Genomic DNA, 17,447 nt, shown 5'->3' on the forward strand with positions numbered 1-17,447 from the left:
AATAATAAACCATATATATAGGCAAACTCTGCTATAGGCAAAAAGGCTGACCAGTCAGACTTGCATAATTTAATGGTACATAAAAGAAATTTAACCAAAGTCCTGATTAACTCTTTCTGTTTTGTCATTGGCCTCCAAATAGTAACCAGGAGTCAAATCCACCTTGCAGCCAATCATTTTGGAAAAGAAGCTCCAAAAGTGAGACAATAACTGGAGACCATAATCATAACTATTTAGTCAGACTACTTCTCTAACAGATATATCTTTAACCTCTCTTGCTGACAGAAGTTTTATGAGTGAACAAAGTAGACAAACCTAGAGAAACAATTAATCAATGCTCAGATGGTTGTATTGTTCTAAGAATCAGGTAGTTCTGTTATAAAGTCCATAGATATTGCCTCCCAAGAGCGACTATGAGATGGAATCGGCTAAAATAACATGAGAGGTATTCCCTGGCAGGGCTTTGCCCTGTTACAAACTTTGCAAGCCAAAAAACAGTGTACCTAATGCCTCATACTTTCCAACCAGAGATGCCAGTTAAGTACAGTACATCTAAAAAATGAGAGATGCCAGAATGCCCAAATATAGTGGATACATGTGCCCTCTCTAAAAACTATTTTTCTTAATTTGGGCATCATATAATATTTCACCTAAACTGGCTCAGGGGTTTTTGCCAGAACTGCCAAAATTTACTCTGCTAGGTTTCCGTATAGTTAACAACAATGGCACCTGAAATTTTCATGGGGTATAATGTTTTCTGGCTTCACGAAAGTATCATCCGCCTTTCTGTTTTAACATCTTGTGTGTTACTATAAAATTGAAACAGCTGGAAAATGGAGCCCATTCAGTCTCTTAGCTGTCTTTATATCAACCAATTTTTTTTATGATCATTAAAAATCTTACTAGGATACTTACTTTTCTCTAATCAATGTCTCCACTACTCTGATTCAAGTTTAATTGGCAACATTCCACGTTGCCAGTTCTGTTTGGGAGTGGTTAATTTTTTTCAGAAAAGAATATAAAAGGATGTGTTTCGTCAGTGTCAGTGAATTTCTCAGAGAGCACTAAGCCAACCCCTATACTTCACGCATTTGCTTTGCAAATGAATTGTAGTGATATATCCAGATGTCTTAATAATGGGGTGGTTGTAAATAGTTGGTTTAATTAACCAAGTGCCACATGGGGTTCAGATGTCCAAGAAAAATGTACATTTTCTTTGTTAATGAGTTATTTGAGGCTGACATAATAATCTGGAAACCTACATGTTTTAAACTGACTGGAGGTTTCCATTTAAGTATTGCTGATACTTTGGTTGGGTACATATTTTGTAGAAGTGATTTTCATATCCCAAGAATAAAATCTTGTCATTATGAAAGTCACACTTCTCAGGTCTGAAAAATAAATGATTATCCATTTGTTGCTATAGAACCTCAAGGACATGCTGCACATGTCTATGAATGTTTGTGGAAAATATAAGAATATCATCAATATATACCAATACATTAACACCATGTCATGGAAAATGTCACTAACAAATGACTAAAAAACTGTTTAGGCATTAGACAGTCTACAAGACATTACCTGGTATTTGTAATGCCAACTAATGCTATTAAAGTTTTTTTTTCCATTTTTACCCTCTCTAATTTGAATGAAGTTGTAGGCAGTATGGAAATCCAATTTGGTCAGTGCTGCAGATCCATTCCAGATCCAGGGAGAGATGAGAAGAATTGGGCAGGTTGTTTTTCACTGTAATTTTTAACTCCCTATAACCAATACAGAAAAGAAAACCTTCATCTTTCTTCTCATCAAAGATAAATCCTGTACCAATAGTACTTTTGGTTGGAATAATAAACCCATACTGGACAGTCATATTATCAATTGTAAGAGGAAAATGGACATCCCAGCCAGGAAGGAGGATTCATTAATCAGATAGGAAGCTAGAGTGGAATGGCAAATTGGCTGGTGGGAAGGAGAAATACCTTTGTGCCCAGCTGGTATTTAACTGATGGACGAACAGAAGCCAAAAATTGGGTGCTTCTTACATTAAAGAGTCAAAGTCGGGAAGCAGTGGGCAACACTCAGCAGAGGTAGTCTAAGAAAGAACTGTCTATTTATTTTGTAAATGTGGCTGATATTTTGAGAGGTGTTTGTAAAAGAAGTGTTGTCTATGAATAAAAATGTTTTATTTTGTTGAAAAAACATATTCGAGGTTACTGTGTCTTGGGATTGGGGTTCACTGGTGCCCTGTTATTGTCACACCATGTTGATTAAACACATCCTGGTAATCCTTATAGTTACTAGGCAGAACTTCTACAGTATATAGTTACAACAAAGAACTGGTGGAATGACTTGTTTTAAATAGTTTTTATAGTAGTTCTTTTATTGCTCTAATATTTTGTAGTGTGGTATTGCTGAAACCAGGGAACACTAAAATGATCTGAGGAATGGATTATTGAATTTAAAAAATACCACACTTTTTTCATGTAACAACCCAATTAAAGCAGTAATTTGACAAATTATGTTTTCCAAAATCAATTTTTAAAGTTGGATTGCCGTCAATCAAAGAAGGTTTAATTCTTAACTGAATCTGAAGAATATTTATTGTTTCTAGTAAAGCTGTACTAATAAAAGCTTTTGGCAGCTGCTGAGTTAATTATGCCAAAAACTCCTGAACATGATTTACTATAGGGTTAGTAAAAGACCTTTTAAAATAAGACAGCATGGTAAAGCCCATTTTCCCAAAATTTACAAAAGGCATCTGATTTTCTCTATTATTTCAGTTGTTTTTCTTTTAATTGTAAACTTCATATCCTTCCTTAAGAGCCAGAACTTTTGTACCCAAAGACACAATTCACTGAACACACAGAAATAAGTGTCCGCAGTATGCTGGTTAATTTGTCATCTTTGTACATCTCATTCAGTCTTTAAAACATTAATGTAAGAGTGTAAATGTTCCATCTCAGGATTCCAAGTCTTTGTACTAACTCTGCTGGGTGGAAGCAGCATTTAAATTAGAATGGAATCAGGAGGTATATTGTGGTTTTAACTCAATACTGGGAAGACAATAATGTAATAGGCAAGCCCACAATGTGAAACTAAAATCAAAGAACATAGCGTTGGAGTCAAAAACAAAAATAATTTCACATAACCAGAGCCAAAATGTAAGATGAAAGTTGTAGTCAATTAACAAAATTTTTTGCCAAGAATGAGATTGAAACAGTAATGGCAATGCAAAGTCTCTTTTTTGTTGTATCCACAAACTTGGACAACCTGGAAATGGACAACATTCATTTCCATATATTTTATTAAATGATGTTACACACAGTACACTTCTGATTAACCTTACCTAGGAAAAGCATTGTAAATGACAACAGAAAGGTCCCAAAATAGTGGTTCAAATAAGATAAAAAAACATGGTCCCTTATCCTCCAAAACCACTAGTTGATGCTTAAAAGATTTTAGGGTCCAAAGAATAGCTGCAAAAACTTAAAAACAAAAGCCAGGTCTGTGCTTCACCACAGGTCTACACCAACAGAGTAGGTCTCCCCACTTCAGAAGTCAGCTCCCAAACTGCTCGAAGTACATGCATCAAAGCTTCTCAGCTGTGCTTGTGCTATCTCGTAATGTCCACGGCTTTATTTAATGTTAGCTCAGACCTGGCACTTAAAAGTTTCTCTCACACTTTTGCTGAGTTTGTGCCAAACACTATTCTATCCCTGACCATCTCATCTTCGTTTGCATAAGCACAGTCCTTCACCAGCAATTTTAACTCCGCTACAAAGTGATGAAAAGTCTCGTTTATACCCTGCGTCCTCTCATTAAACTTGTATCTCGCAAATATCGTATTCATCTTAGGCATGACAAACGCCAGTGGCAGCGTGTCTGTGAACCTAATTTAAAGTTAAGCTTTACACCCTGCTTTCCTATTCGTTTGCATAAGCACAGTCCTTCACCAGCAATTTTAACTCCGTTACAGCAATTTTAACTCTGTTACAAAGTGATCAAAAGTCTCGTTTATACCCTACGTCTTCTCATTAAACTTGTATCTCGCGAATATTGTATTCGTCGTAGGCATGACAAACGCCAGCGACAGCCTGTATATGAACTTAATTTAAACTTTAGGTTTACACAGTGCTTTGTTTCCGCAGTAGCTGTACTTATGAATATGCTTGTATGCATCACTCGCTTCATATTCTTTTGCTGCCCTCTCAATTGTGTAATGCATTTTTTGAACAGGTTTCATTCAACAAAGTGATCACTACCCTAATCGGTACTCGTGAATCTAAGATGTTTAACAGGCATTCCCGGTATTAAGTTGTGGATTTGCCTGCGAATATTTAGCGGCAGCATGTCTATGAACGTAATTTAAACTTAAGCTTTACACCTTGCTTTCCTATTGATATGTGTACAAAGGCTTTTTCAGCGTCAGAGGGTTTCCACAGTAGCTGCACTTATGAATATGCTAAGCACAGTCCTTCACCCGCGAATATTTAGTGGCAGCGTGTCTCCCTGACCATTTCATCTTCGTTTGCATAAGCACAGTCCTTCACCCGCAAATATTTACCTTATATGGGCAGGCACTCAATTATTTATTAATACAGATTCAGAAAACAGAGGCAGGACCAAACATCAAGGAAACAAAATAGGTTTTAAAGAAATGTAAAAGCAAACAAATTCAATAATCAATAACTAGAAACAGTACCTTAAGATGTAAGCATGGGCCAAAACCAGGAAATACAAATACAAGCTCAAAACGAAAATCACAAACCATAATACAGGAAAACACCATAATCACATAGCATAGACTGATTTTTTTAAGTACTGCAGTTCTCCAGTTGCAGCATTAGGTGCTGGCGTTACTTTGAAGTGCATAAGCTCAAATAAGTTCCAAAACCACTTCCACAATATGGAATATCTCCATCAAACCCTGGCTAGTAATAAGGGTAAGCATTGAATCTTTACAAAATAAAAAGTCTATTCTCTCATAATACTCTTCAATATCAATGAAGCTTCATGGAGCAAAGAAATTGCTCAAAAACATTAAGGCAATCTAACATAAACAAACCCCTCAATACAGTAATTAAGAATGTAGTCAAACACGGAGCTTGAAGGTCAAAATTCCGAAAATTCACATTCACAATGAACCACTAAAAACTGTGATTTATAGGGCAGAGAGCAGTTCCTGGAGGTGATTGGCAGGTGGCCCTGCCTGTTGTGTCACCACGCACAAAACACGTGGGACATAACAAAAGCCACTTAAATACATAAACGAAACCAAAAATAGAAAATGATGCACATAAAGAACATAAATCAAAGAATCAACAATGAGAAGAAAAATGTAGAACATGAGTTTAAACCTCAGCCAGGAGAGGAACCCTGGCTGAGACATCACAGCAGGACCTGCACTGCTGCCCATTCTTTATCATACATCTTCTCTCTTTTTGAACTGGTTATGAGCCAAGAGGAGTGAAGAAATAAAAGAGAAGATCACTTACATAATTTTTCTCAGAATCTTTTGTAAAAGCCAGATAGGTATATTACTGTATTCTGATAGTGCTTCGGGTCTGTTGCAATTGTGCCTTTTCTTTTCATTTTTTGGATATTGCATTTTAGCTTGTACATTTTGAATAAATTAGCTCCTTCTATAACTGCTTTGCTATGCTATTGACTGCCTTCTTATCACTGACAATGAGTCTGCCTTATGGGAATTAAAGGCATTTGTTTTTTCCCTGTTGCCTCTGGTTCTTCACAACTTTTCATGTCATGCCTTCAGTCTGCGTTTATTATTTTGAAGAATCACCTGAATCAGTTCATAATATACAGAAGATCTTATACAGCTACTAACAATTTTCAAAGTGTGATCTTGTAATGTGGCATTAGGTCTCATTTGGTGAGACTTTAGGGTTTAGATGGCCAGCATGTGTTGGTGTCATTAGTTTCATTTTCCTTTGTTGCTCATAACAATTTCAGAAGTTTAACTAACATATTTTGGGACTTAGTTTGAATTCACACTGTGATACGTTTTTGATTCACAAGCATTCAGGTCTTTCTTATATAATCATAATGACATTTACATTTTTTGAATATTAAAAGAAAAAATACTATATTTGTGTGTAATCTTGAGAGATGATCTGAAAAACATCCCTTAGAGCTCTTTGCAGTAGATAGAAAAAGAAAAGTTTAAATGGCTGCCTTTCAACTATTCTATCATGTCTTTCCTAACAAATAAGTAAATGTTTAATAAAAAAAAAAAAAACAGGAAGAAAAATGTCCATGATGGACATCCTCTAGTAGAAACATTAGTAATTTGTTACACTTAAGTAGTAATTGCATACATTTATGCAAGGTGTAATCAAATACATCTCTCATGGCATTGGGTTTATGTGAGTATAAATAAAGGGTGCACTTGAAGGAGGGAGTTCACCCTATGAATGTACTCTCTAAAACAGACACAAAATGAAAGATCACTAATGTAAGACATTCATGTTTATAAGTCAAACAAGACAGATTTTTATTTGCCTTTCTTAGTAGCCTATACCAATCACCACACCTGAAATTCCCTTCTTCAAGATCAAGATATTGCAACAATAAATTGCAAAGTACTTTTTGGCATAATAAATACCCTTAAAGCATCCACTAAAAGTAAAAGATGCCCTTTATTAGAATATTCCCGGCTGGCAAGAGGATTCCCTTGGGTAATAGTGTCATCATGATGGCACCAGGCAGGGTTACACCCTACTTCAGTAGACAGAGAAACACACAAGAGACATACTGAGGGCAGAAAAAGTGCTTAAGGCACTAGGGTACTGTATAGTTTATATGATTGCATATTCTGGAAGAGCTTCAGAGAAGGGGCATAAACATGAGTGTGAAAGAGAGAAAGATGGCCTTCAGAGAACCATGCAGCACACCCAGTGACTGTAGTGGGCAGAAGACTCAGTAGTTGCCAGGGTTCACTGACTATCTGCCAAGAGACAGAAGGGAATCACCAAAAGTAGCAACATCTCCTAGAAAGCACACTATCTCCGAAGGGAACCTTTTGGATTGTGCTGTCAGTCAGATAGTGCTGGCAGCTGAAGAGTGTTATAAGGGTACATAACCCTTCCAAGTGAACTAAATAATATACCACTGAACCATGATCTTCAACGTCCAGAATTTTGAGAATTTTATATTTATGACCCCCATCACTCTCCACCATGGACAAAGGGACACAGGTCAAGAGAATGGACTCATATAAACCAGGTGAGAGACATTGAAGATGAAAAGTATCTTAATATTAGCTGGTTAGGAAATTTTGTAAGCTCGATCTAATTTTTAATAGTATACAAACCTGTATATTCAGCAGATGTCTATAAACTGAGTAAGATGTTCTAATAAGTTAGAAAGGGACGTGGACAAAAAAATGAGTTTATACCAGTACTGTGTAGCAGTAGGGGGCACTATCGCTCCCTCGAACCCTCAGGTACCACGCCAAACACCAGGTAAAAGTGCTACAATAATTATTTTTATTATTATAATTATGTGCACCAAGCACCCTTCACTCTACACTACTCATAAATAAACACAATACAATAATAATAACAATAACCAATCCTCCGACTCCCAGACGCGTTGCCCTCCTACCACCCAGCTCAGCTCAATGCTCTGGTGTTTCATTGTCCTTTTAATAGTCCACGACCCGGAAGTGCTCCTTAACCTGCAGTCCATGTGACTTCCTAGCACTTCCGGGTCAAATCAAAACTCTTCTTTCTTTGTCAGCCCGGAAGCACTTTATTCCTTCTGTCCCCGTGACCGGCAAGTACTTCCGGGCTGTAGGAAAGGCCAATGTCTCTGTGTTTCCTGCAGTGTCCCCTGGCGGCCCCGATGTTATCCAGCAGGACTGCACTACAACTCCAAAGTCCATGATGCCCTGCTGGAATTCGGGGCATCTCCACATTGCAGGGAGGGCTCCATCTGGCAGCTTGGGGGACTTGGCTGGGATAAACTGCCGGGCATAGTCCACAACTGAAATTCAAATGGTGACACTCTAGTAGTCAACGCCTAAAGTATGTTTCTGAAAAATATGGCTAAGGGTAGAACATTGGATCAGAAGGTGATTATAGTACACTTCAGATATTTTTCCAGATCCTGACTTACTTATTTAGTCTGGCTGTTACTTTCAGGATGATGGAGCTGTGATAAATTCATTCTAGTTCTAACCTTGACACAAAACACCTCCAAAAACAGAAACAAGCTGCAACCTTCAATCAGAGTAATTTTACTTTCCGTTGATCTTATTTAATTAGCTGGTCATTTTCTCTTTTCTTACTCTGTATTCAGAAAAGCACAGCAGTGTGATTTTTACATTTATACAACATTTAGAAATATGTGTATTTTTCAATACCTTTAAATGCTTAACTCTATTTTGTTGTTTTTTTATTAATTTGCCCCTTGTAGTTTGTTTCCTTGATTATCTATACATATAAAGGAGAGTTGGGATCTGAGAGACTGTGTTTGTGTGTTTGTGGAGGGAAGGAGAGTTAAGGCGGGTGGGGGAGTCACGTGATCATCTCCCCTCCCATTCACGTCATTTCATTCACTTCATTTCGCTCCGAGCTGAGCTCCGCAGCTGACGCGGTCTTGCCGTTCTTTTTCCTTAGTGTTTAGTCCCCTCTCCTTTACTGATTTATATAAAGGAGAGTTGGGATCCAAGAGACTGTGTTTGTGTAGGGAAGGAGAGTTAAGGCGGGTGGGTGAGTCACGTGATCATCTCCCCTCCCATTCACGTAATTTCATTCACTTCATTTCGCTCCGAGCTGAGCTCCGCAGCTGACGCGGTCTTATCGTTCTTTTTCCTTAGTGTTTAGTCTTCTCTCCTTTACTGATTTATATAAAGGAGAGTTGGGATCCAAGAGACTGTGTTTGTGTAGGGAAGGAGAGTTAAGGCGGGTGGGTGAGTCACGTGATCATCTCCCCTCCCATTCACGTAATTTCATTCACTTCATTTCGCTCCGAGCTGAGCTCCGCAGCTGACGCGGTCTTATCGTTCTTTTTCCTTAGTGTTTAGTCTCCTCTCCTTTACTGATTTATATAAAGGAGAGTTGGGATCCGAGAGACTTTGTTTGTGTGTTTGTGGAGGGATGGAGATTTAAGGCGGATGGGGGAATCACGTGATCATCTCTCTTCCCATTCACCTCATTTCATTCACTTCATTTTGCTCTGAGCTGAGCTCCGCAGCTGACGCGGTCTTGCCGTTCTTTTTCCTTAGTGTTTAGTCTTCTCTCCTTTACTGATTTACTGTTTACTAGACGCAGTACTTACTGAATAGTATTTTTTTCCTTTAGTGTTTCTACTTAGTGTTTCTTAGTGTTGAGTAGACGTGGTGTGCCGGTGTTCCCGGCGGTGTTGCGGTTTACTGTTACTTTCTACTTCGTTTTTGCACTTTAGTATTTAGTAGACTTTTACTTTATCTCATTTACTGTTGTTTTTTACTGTTGTTCCCGGCTGTGTTGCCGATTTTCCCGTTTCTGTTTTTTATGTAGCATGTTAATGAATTAGTCATAGAGAAAATTTATACAGTATATTTTGGCTCCAGGAGGACAAACCAAAAATGTTGTATATAAGGAAGCTCTATAAGTCGCATGTAGATACACAATTATTCCAACTACAGCGACTGCTGCGAAGCGCACGTGGTCTGCTAGTCTAATAATAAAGACATTAACAATGTGCAGAGCAGACACCTGCACAAACAACAATGACTTGCTGAAAGACTGCAAATACTTCAGCATCAGACCCAATAATGTGCTCATAATTAAATAATGAATTAAATAACCAGAACACCTGGAAAAGCAGAAAGAAAACTGTCATGATGATGAAAACCTGAAAAAAAAAACAAAAAAAAATGAAATTATCCCCATATAATATACATACATGTTTGGTACCGTCTAATAAATAAACGACCCTTAGTTTTGTACTCTCTACATAGACACCAAAACCTAAAAACTAGCAAACAATAGTTTGCTTACTTTGGCTAGAACTCCAATTAAAAACAGAGGTTGGTTAAAATAAAAAGATGCAGTCACATGGGGTTCCCAAGGATGAGTTTGAGAACTCTGCCCATCCACCAAATCATCTGACTTTTATATAAACTTTTACTGCTATAAACCATTCCTAGAGAAGGTCTGGGGGATTAGGCCTCTGTATTTATGTTTGGTTTCCTTGTGCCTAAAGTACAGTCTACCACAGTTGTGTAAAAAGGATGTCAGCCTAAGGTGAGCATTTGCATATGTAGGTAATGACAGAATATGCTTTTTGGTTTTGCCGTTGCCCGCTCCCTGGCAACATGTAGCAATACCCTCTACAGTCCATTAATATCTTTGAGTAAAACTATATCATATCATATTATATCATATATGGGCCATTTAGCAATGATGAAGATATGGGTAGCATCTCCAGACTCTACCAATTAATTTTAAAGAATATACCACTAGATGATCTAAAACAAAATTGGGATCAGGATGATATAATTCAAATCTTAGATAATTAATGGAACCAAACAAGGAGATACAATCCTTATCTATTTGTGCAAATCATTATTTAATTGTGGAGGAAATTAAAGTTGGAGATATATATTAAATAAAGAAATCTTGTCTTCACTGAAACCTTTTTGAGATAGAAACCATGCAGAAGGAAATTTCTTCATTGCGTCTTTTATTTACTCTACAGCAAATGCTGAGGAGGGAACATTCATTACAGCAGTAGGTTACAGAATGATCAAAAATAAGGGAAGAGGTCCATTTTATAAAAAACTGAATTTACATAACAGTGCTAATTAATGTATACATTTACTCTGATTGGTTCGTTGGCTTGCACCCAAATAACTTATCCAAATGAAAGTCAATTCCACTCTATTCTTTTTCTTCTCATATCTGTTAGGTTCAGCTATAATCCTTGAAATCTCTGTATATGTGACAACTGTCCAGTCTTCTTGTTTACAGGACATCTGCTGATCTCTTAATCATCTCCTTGTACATTTTGTGTATTACATCAACCATTCTCCTAGATACATTCTGGTCTTTTATTTACTTAACCATTTCAGTAGTTCTCTTTATGACATTTCTTAAACAAATGATTATATTTCAATGTGCACTGCAAACCCAAATGTTAAGGGTTGTTGCCTCCAAATTATTCTCTAACATAATTTACGAAGAACCTGTAAACTGCACACACTGATTCCAGCCAAAATTATCCAAAGCATATTTAGAAAAAGAGCCAAATTGTCAAATATGTTCAAGTACCTGCACAAGGTCATATGCTTTGGGAATGCCCTGTTCTCAAATCATATTGGAAATATCTTTCCATATATACCAAACAATTTTGGTTTCAAACTTGATCCAAATCCTCTAAAATTACATTGTGTGACAGCTGAAGTAACAAACTTTTTTCAAGAAAAATCTATTGCAATATTCTGCAATGGATTTTTTCTGTGTTGTCTTGTCTTACTCAATACAAAGTACTCTTACTTATCATTCAAAACCCAGTGTAAAAAGAAGATATTATTTTAACTTAAAATCTGAAAAAAATAAAATTTATCTATGAGGAATCAGGAAAAGCTTGTTTAGTAGTTCACAAGAATATTCCAAAGAAAAAAGTTTGGCCGGTGTTAACCTTTCTGATGCCTCAGTGAATGAGATGTAGCACTGATTGTTTTCTTGACTGATCTGTGCCTCATTCAATGGAATATAATTGTTAAATTTAATAAGTTAAAATTAACTTGGTCAACTAAGGAAGAAAACTGAATAAATGAATAGCCATAATACAAGATAGACATGAAAAGTGATAAGATTAAACAGGGTGAGAATGAATAGCCTTTAAAAGAGCACCAACAGCTCCTGAGTGTGGTAAACATAGGGGCTGCCAGGAAGCACCACAATAGCCCTAAGGCTGTACCAACCCATATGCTATGAAAGCATCTCCCCTCTTGTTACAGAATCAAGCACACATAGTGTACATCACCCTAATGAGCCAAAGAGACCAACAGTGCAGTTCAGATTGCATTTCCGATTGCCAGAGCAATTTATCATCATCAATCACTGCATACATACTAGAGATGGACATGAACACTGGAAAAGTGGGATTAGATTTAATGTAAAATTTCTGCGGCAGTTTAGCAGCCAGTTTTAGAAATCCTTCAGAATGAAGGGCCTTGCAGTAATTTAATCTGATCTCTAGGTGGTGCCAGTGTGCAGGACAAACCTTAAGATTTTTCATTGCGTAACTGTCTCCTGAGTTAATTTTATGAAGTATCCAGATGTTTCGCTTGCATTCTTTCAGCTAGAATGTTTTCTGAGAATCAGCAGCCAAAATGAGATAAAGTTGCTCATGTTGCCCTTACAGAAGTCACCAGGCTACAGTATACTAACATTTACTTGGTGCTAGAATTGCTGCTCTGCTTAAGCTTGCAACAAAAATGTCATTTTAAGTACAAGAGAACATTTTCAAGAAAAACTGTTTGCACTGATCAGGGTCTCATCTATTTCTTCATTTCATACTTCCAAGAAATTTGGAGTCAAATTTGGAACAAACCAATGGTTATTTGTCCTTAAAAAATTTTTGAACACTCAAGCACATGCATCCATAGTCATTCATGCTAGATCAATGTGCAGTTAAAATCTGATTTAATGTTAATATCTTTGCGATATAGGAGAAAAATGTCATGGTTGGTGAAAATAGAAAGAGTATGCAAACTCCTCATAACAAATGGACAGGATGGGATTAAATTTCAGCAGCAGTATTTTTGGGGACCTTTAAACCCTTGTTGCCTAAATTTATTTACATATATATAAAAAAAATAAAATGTGTGTTTTTGCTGTCAAGCAGATGCTAAATTAAGGGGAGATTGTTAATTTGAATATAGCACACAAGCGAACAATAAGCTGACATGTATTTTTTTATCTTAGCATAACTTGCCTCAAATTTGGACAATTTCTTGAAATTAGCTGGCAAAATCCACGTGCAAGGCGACACCAACACTTTGCTTCCATCAGGTGGATGTAGTTTCCACTACAACTACTAGATGGCGTGACCAGTGCTTCCAATATGATCCTTGGTATGTATTGAATACGTATCAACTGACATTGACGGGCTACATACGCCACCTCGGCTGCATTCAGGCTGGAATCGGTTTGTAGCGATTTTGTGACAATTGCCTACAAGGGGTTAAACCCTTTTTGATATTTTGTGTGCACTTATTCACAACAAGTAAAACTTTACTGAAAAATGCTGAAATTTTACAGGGCAACCTTTATTTACAAAATTCAAAAATTAACTCAGACTTTATTTATGGACTTTTATGGACTTAAAAAATTAACTGAGGCTTTAGTTATTTATTCTGTCAAGGGAAGAATAAGTGTTTAAGTCCAGTAAGTAAGGAAGCATCTATAGAAGTGCAGATGTTTTGTGAAACCTTTGGAGTTTTCTGGATTCCAGCATAAAGTACAGCACTGGATATACAAATCTTTATTTGTATTTTGTGCTATTTGGGATTTTGCTGTGTGCAGAATATGATCCTGAGGTTTGTTCTGTGTTTGAATTTGAAATTCAAATGTTTTTTATCACTGTCTTTATTTTGTCTGTTTATGCAATAGCTTAGTGTTGATCACATGACCGTGATTGCCATGCCAGTGATGTCACAGGATGTTTTCCTATAAATATGGAGGCATTTGCATTCTCAAGTGTCCCTCTGGGAACAAAAGATACTCTTGTTTTCTTTAGTAACAGTTTCTACTTTAAGTGGGCCCTAGCACTAGGCTTTTTCCTTTGGTTTTGACCTCCTTTTTGAAAAAAAAACTGCATCTTTGTTTTTGCCTATTTGGTTTCTGGTTACTTTTATATGCTAAACCTAAACACCATGTACACCATGATGACTACTATCCTTTTAAAATATCTCCACAACTTATGTGCAAAACTTCATTGCTTAGTAACGTCCAAATACAGTGAACTTGAAAAGAAAAAGTATTTAGACAGCAATGTTCTTTTTGATTTGAAGGGATTCAGGCCTATTACATAAATAATATAATACAATGACAGTAGCATGTAAAAATGTGCTACCATCACAATTCTTACTGTGTTTATTCACTTATATTATACACTTCAAGCTTTTACATATATATACAGCAGAACTGTCAGGTTGTTTTTACATTACCTGCATCTTATAATAAAACCCCAATTCCAAAAAAGTTGGGATGCTGTGTAAAATATAAATAAAAATAGAATGTAATGATTTGCAAATCTCATAAACACATTTTATTCACAATCGAACATAGAAAACACATAAAATGTTGAAAGTAGGATATTTTACTACTTCATGAAAAATATTAGCTCATTTTGAATTTGATTGCAGCAACACGTCTGAAAAAGCTGAGACGGGGGCAACAAAAGGCTGTAAAAGTATGTGGTACTAAAAAGAAACAACTGGAGGAACATTTTGCAGGTGCGGGTCTTTAAGATGATTGGGCATAAAAAGAGCATCTAAGAGCGTCAGAGTTTCTTTGAAGTAGAGATGGACAGAGGTTCTATTAAATAAAAGGTTCTAGAAATTTCAGAATAATATTCCTCAACATAAAATTACAAAGACTTTGAATAGCTCATCATCTGCAGTACATAATCTCAATCGCTGTGCGCACGGAACAATGCCAAAAATGAGTATTGGATGACCATGATCTTCAGGCCATCAGGTAGCACTGAATTAAAATCATTCAGGATTCTGTCATGGAAATTCACTGCATGGGCTCAGGAACATTTCCAGAAATCAATGTCTGTAAACACAGTTTGCTGTGCTATCTACAAATGCAGATTAAAGCTCTATCATACAAAGAAGCCACATGTGAATATGATCCAAAAGCGCTCTCTGGGCCAAAGCTCATTTAAAATGGACTGAGACAAAATAGAAAACTGTTCTGTGATCAGATGAATCAAATTTGAAATTCTTTTTGGTAAATATGGATGGTGCGTCCTCTGGACTAAAGAGGAGAGGGACCATTACCCCTTGTTAATAATGGTCAGTTCAAAAGGCTGCATCTCTGATGGTATGGGTGTACTTTAGTGTCTATGGACTTAGCAGCTTGCACATCTGGAAAGGCACCATCAGTGCTGAAAGGTATATACAGGTTTTACAGCAACATATCCTCCGATCCAGATTTGTTTTTTTCAGGAAAGGCCTTGAATATTTCAGCAAGACAAGACTAAATCACATACTACATTTATTATAATGGCATGGCTTCGTAGTAGAAGAGTCCGGATGCTGAACTGGCCTGTCTACAGTCCAAACATTTCACCAATTGAAAACATTTGGTGCATTATGAAACAAAAAATACGACAGAGAAGATTCAGGACTGTTGAGCAGCTAGAATTCTATATCAAACAAGAATGGGACAACATTTCTCTCCCAAAAGTCCAGCTACTGGTACCTTCAGGTTTTTAGATGTTTATAGACGGTTGTTAAAAAAGAGGGGATGCTACACAGTGGTAAACATGGCCCTGTCCCAACTTTTTTGAGATGTATATTCCTGCCATCAAATTCAAAATTCTCTTCCTAAAATGGTACATTTTCTTAGTTTAAACATTTGATTGTTTTCTGTGTTCTATTGTAAATACAATTTGGGTTTACGAGATTTGCAAATCATTGCATTCTGTTTTTATTTACATTTTACACAGCATCCCAACTTTTTTGGAATTGGGGTTATACATTACATATTATTTGACATTTTTTTCTGTGCTTTGATTTTACATAAACAAATCTATAACATTCAAACATTTTAAACTTATCTTGTATTTAATACTTTTTACACAATAAGAATATTTTCTTGTCTCCTAGAAAAGTGCTAAATGGAGGTTCAAATACACTGTGTTTTAACAGAATGCTAAGAAAGATTCACGCATTAATCACACACTGAGTATTTGTAAGAAAGTAGTTAGTTGCTTATCTTACAACTGGAGACGAATGAGTGCTCTCCATGAGGCCCAGAGAGAAAGTAAGTTGCCTAAGCACAAGATTAAGACTGAATGCCCAACAAGGTGGGAGTCAAAGCAAGCAATGATAAACAGGGTGCTGGAACAGCAGAGTGCCATTACTCATGTCCTTTCATCTGAAGTAAACGACGGACACCTCATCCCACTTGGCAAGGTACAGAAGAATTTGAGGCAATCAACAACTCCCTCTATCATACACTGTTTCAGAATAACAATATTACAATTACATACAATACAGCTTTTTATTCATGAAGCTTGTCCTCTACCTATTCAACAACACAATTTTGTCAGAGAAAGAAAGAGAGACAGACTTTTCAAAATCCCTCAACAAATTATCCTAGGCTACCTGAATGAAAACTATGATGACCTGCAAAGACAAAATTTGTTCAACATGGCAGCTGTAATCAATGCTATAGGTTCAAGATTAGGCATTAAAGTTTTGACAAAGTTGGAGCTGTCAAAACCACATTGATGAATGAGACAGCAACGATAACTACAATGATGATGATTATAATTTTATAAAATTGGTGATTTCATTATGGCAACTTCATTATGAGTGGATAGTTTCAAAACATTCTTCTTTTTCTTTCAGCTGCTCCCATTGGAAGTCACCACAGTGGGCCATCTGTTTCCATATTTTCCTGTCCTCTGCATCTTGCTCTATCACACCCACACACCACAGGACACGTGTCCTGTTTCACCACATGCATAGACCTTAGACCTTCCTCTTTTCCTCTTGCCTAGAAGCTCCATCCTAAGCATCCTACTCCCAATATACCCAGCATCTCACCTCTGTACATGTCCAAACCAATGCAATCTCGCTTCTCTGGCTTTGTCTCCAAACCTTCCAACCTGAGCTGACTTTCTAATGTACTCAACCCTAGTTACACCCAATGCAAATCTTAACATCTTTAACTCTGCCACCTCCAGCTCTGCCTCCTGTTTTTGTCACTGAATCCAATCCATACAACATAGCTGGTCTCACTACCATCTTGTAGACCTTTCCTTTCACTCTTGCCGGTACCTGTCTGTCGCAAATCACTCCAGACATTCTGATGTAATCCCACCTCTACCTTGAATGCACCAGTCACTACCACAGGCCTTAGCACTTTCACACTTCCCTCGTACATATCTTGTACCACTCTCAGATACTTTTCTGTCACTCCCGACTTGAACATACAATGCCACAACTCTTCTCTCGGCACCCTATCATATGCTTTCTCTAGGTTCACAAAGACACAGTGCAACTCCTTTTGGCCTTCTCCATACTCCATTAACACTCAGAGTGCAAACATTGCATCTTTACTGTTCTTTCCCGGCATGAAACCATACTGCTGCTCACTAATCATCAGCTCCTCAATTAACCTAGATTCTACTACTCTTTCCCATAATTTCCTGCTGTGGCTCGTCAATTTTATCCCTCTGTAGTTACTACAGTT

The sequence above is a fragment of the Polypterus senegalus genome, chromosome 7, assembly GCF_016835505.1.
Source record: "Polypterus senegalus isolate Bchr_013 chromosome 7, ASM1683550v1, whole genome shotgun sequence".
Lineage (NCBI taxonomy): Eukaryota > Metazoa > Chordata > Cladistia > Polypteriformes > Polypteridae > Polypterus > Polypterus senegalus.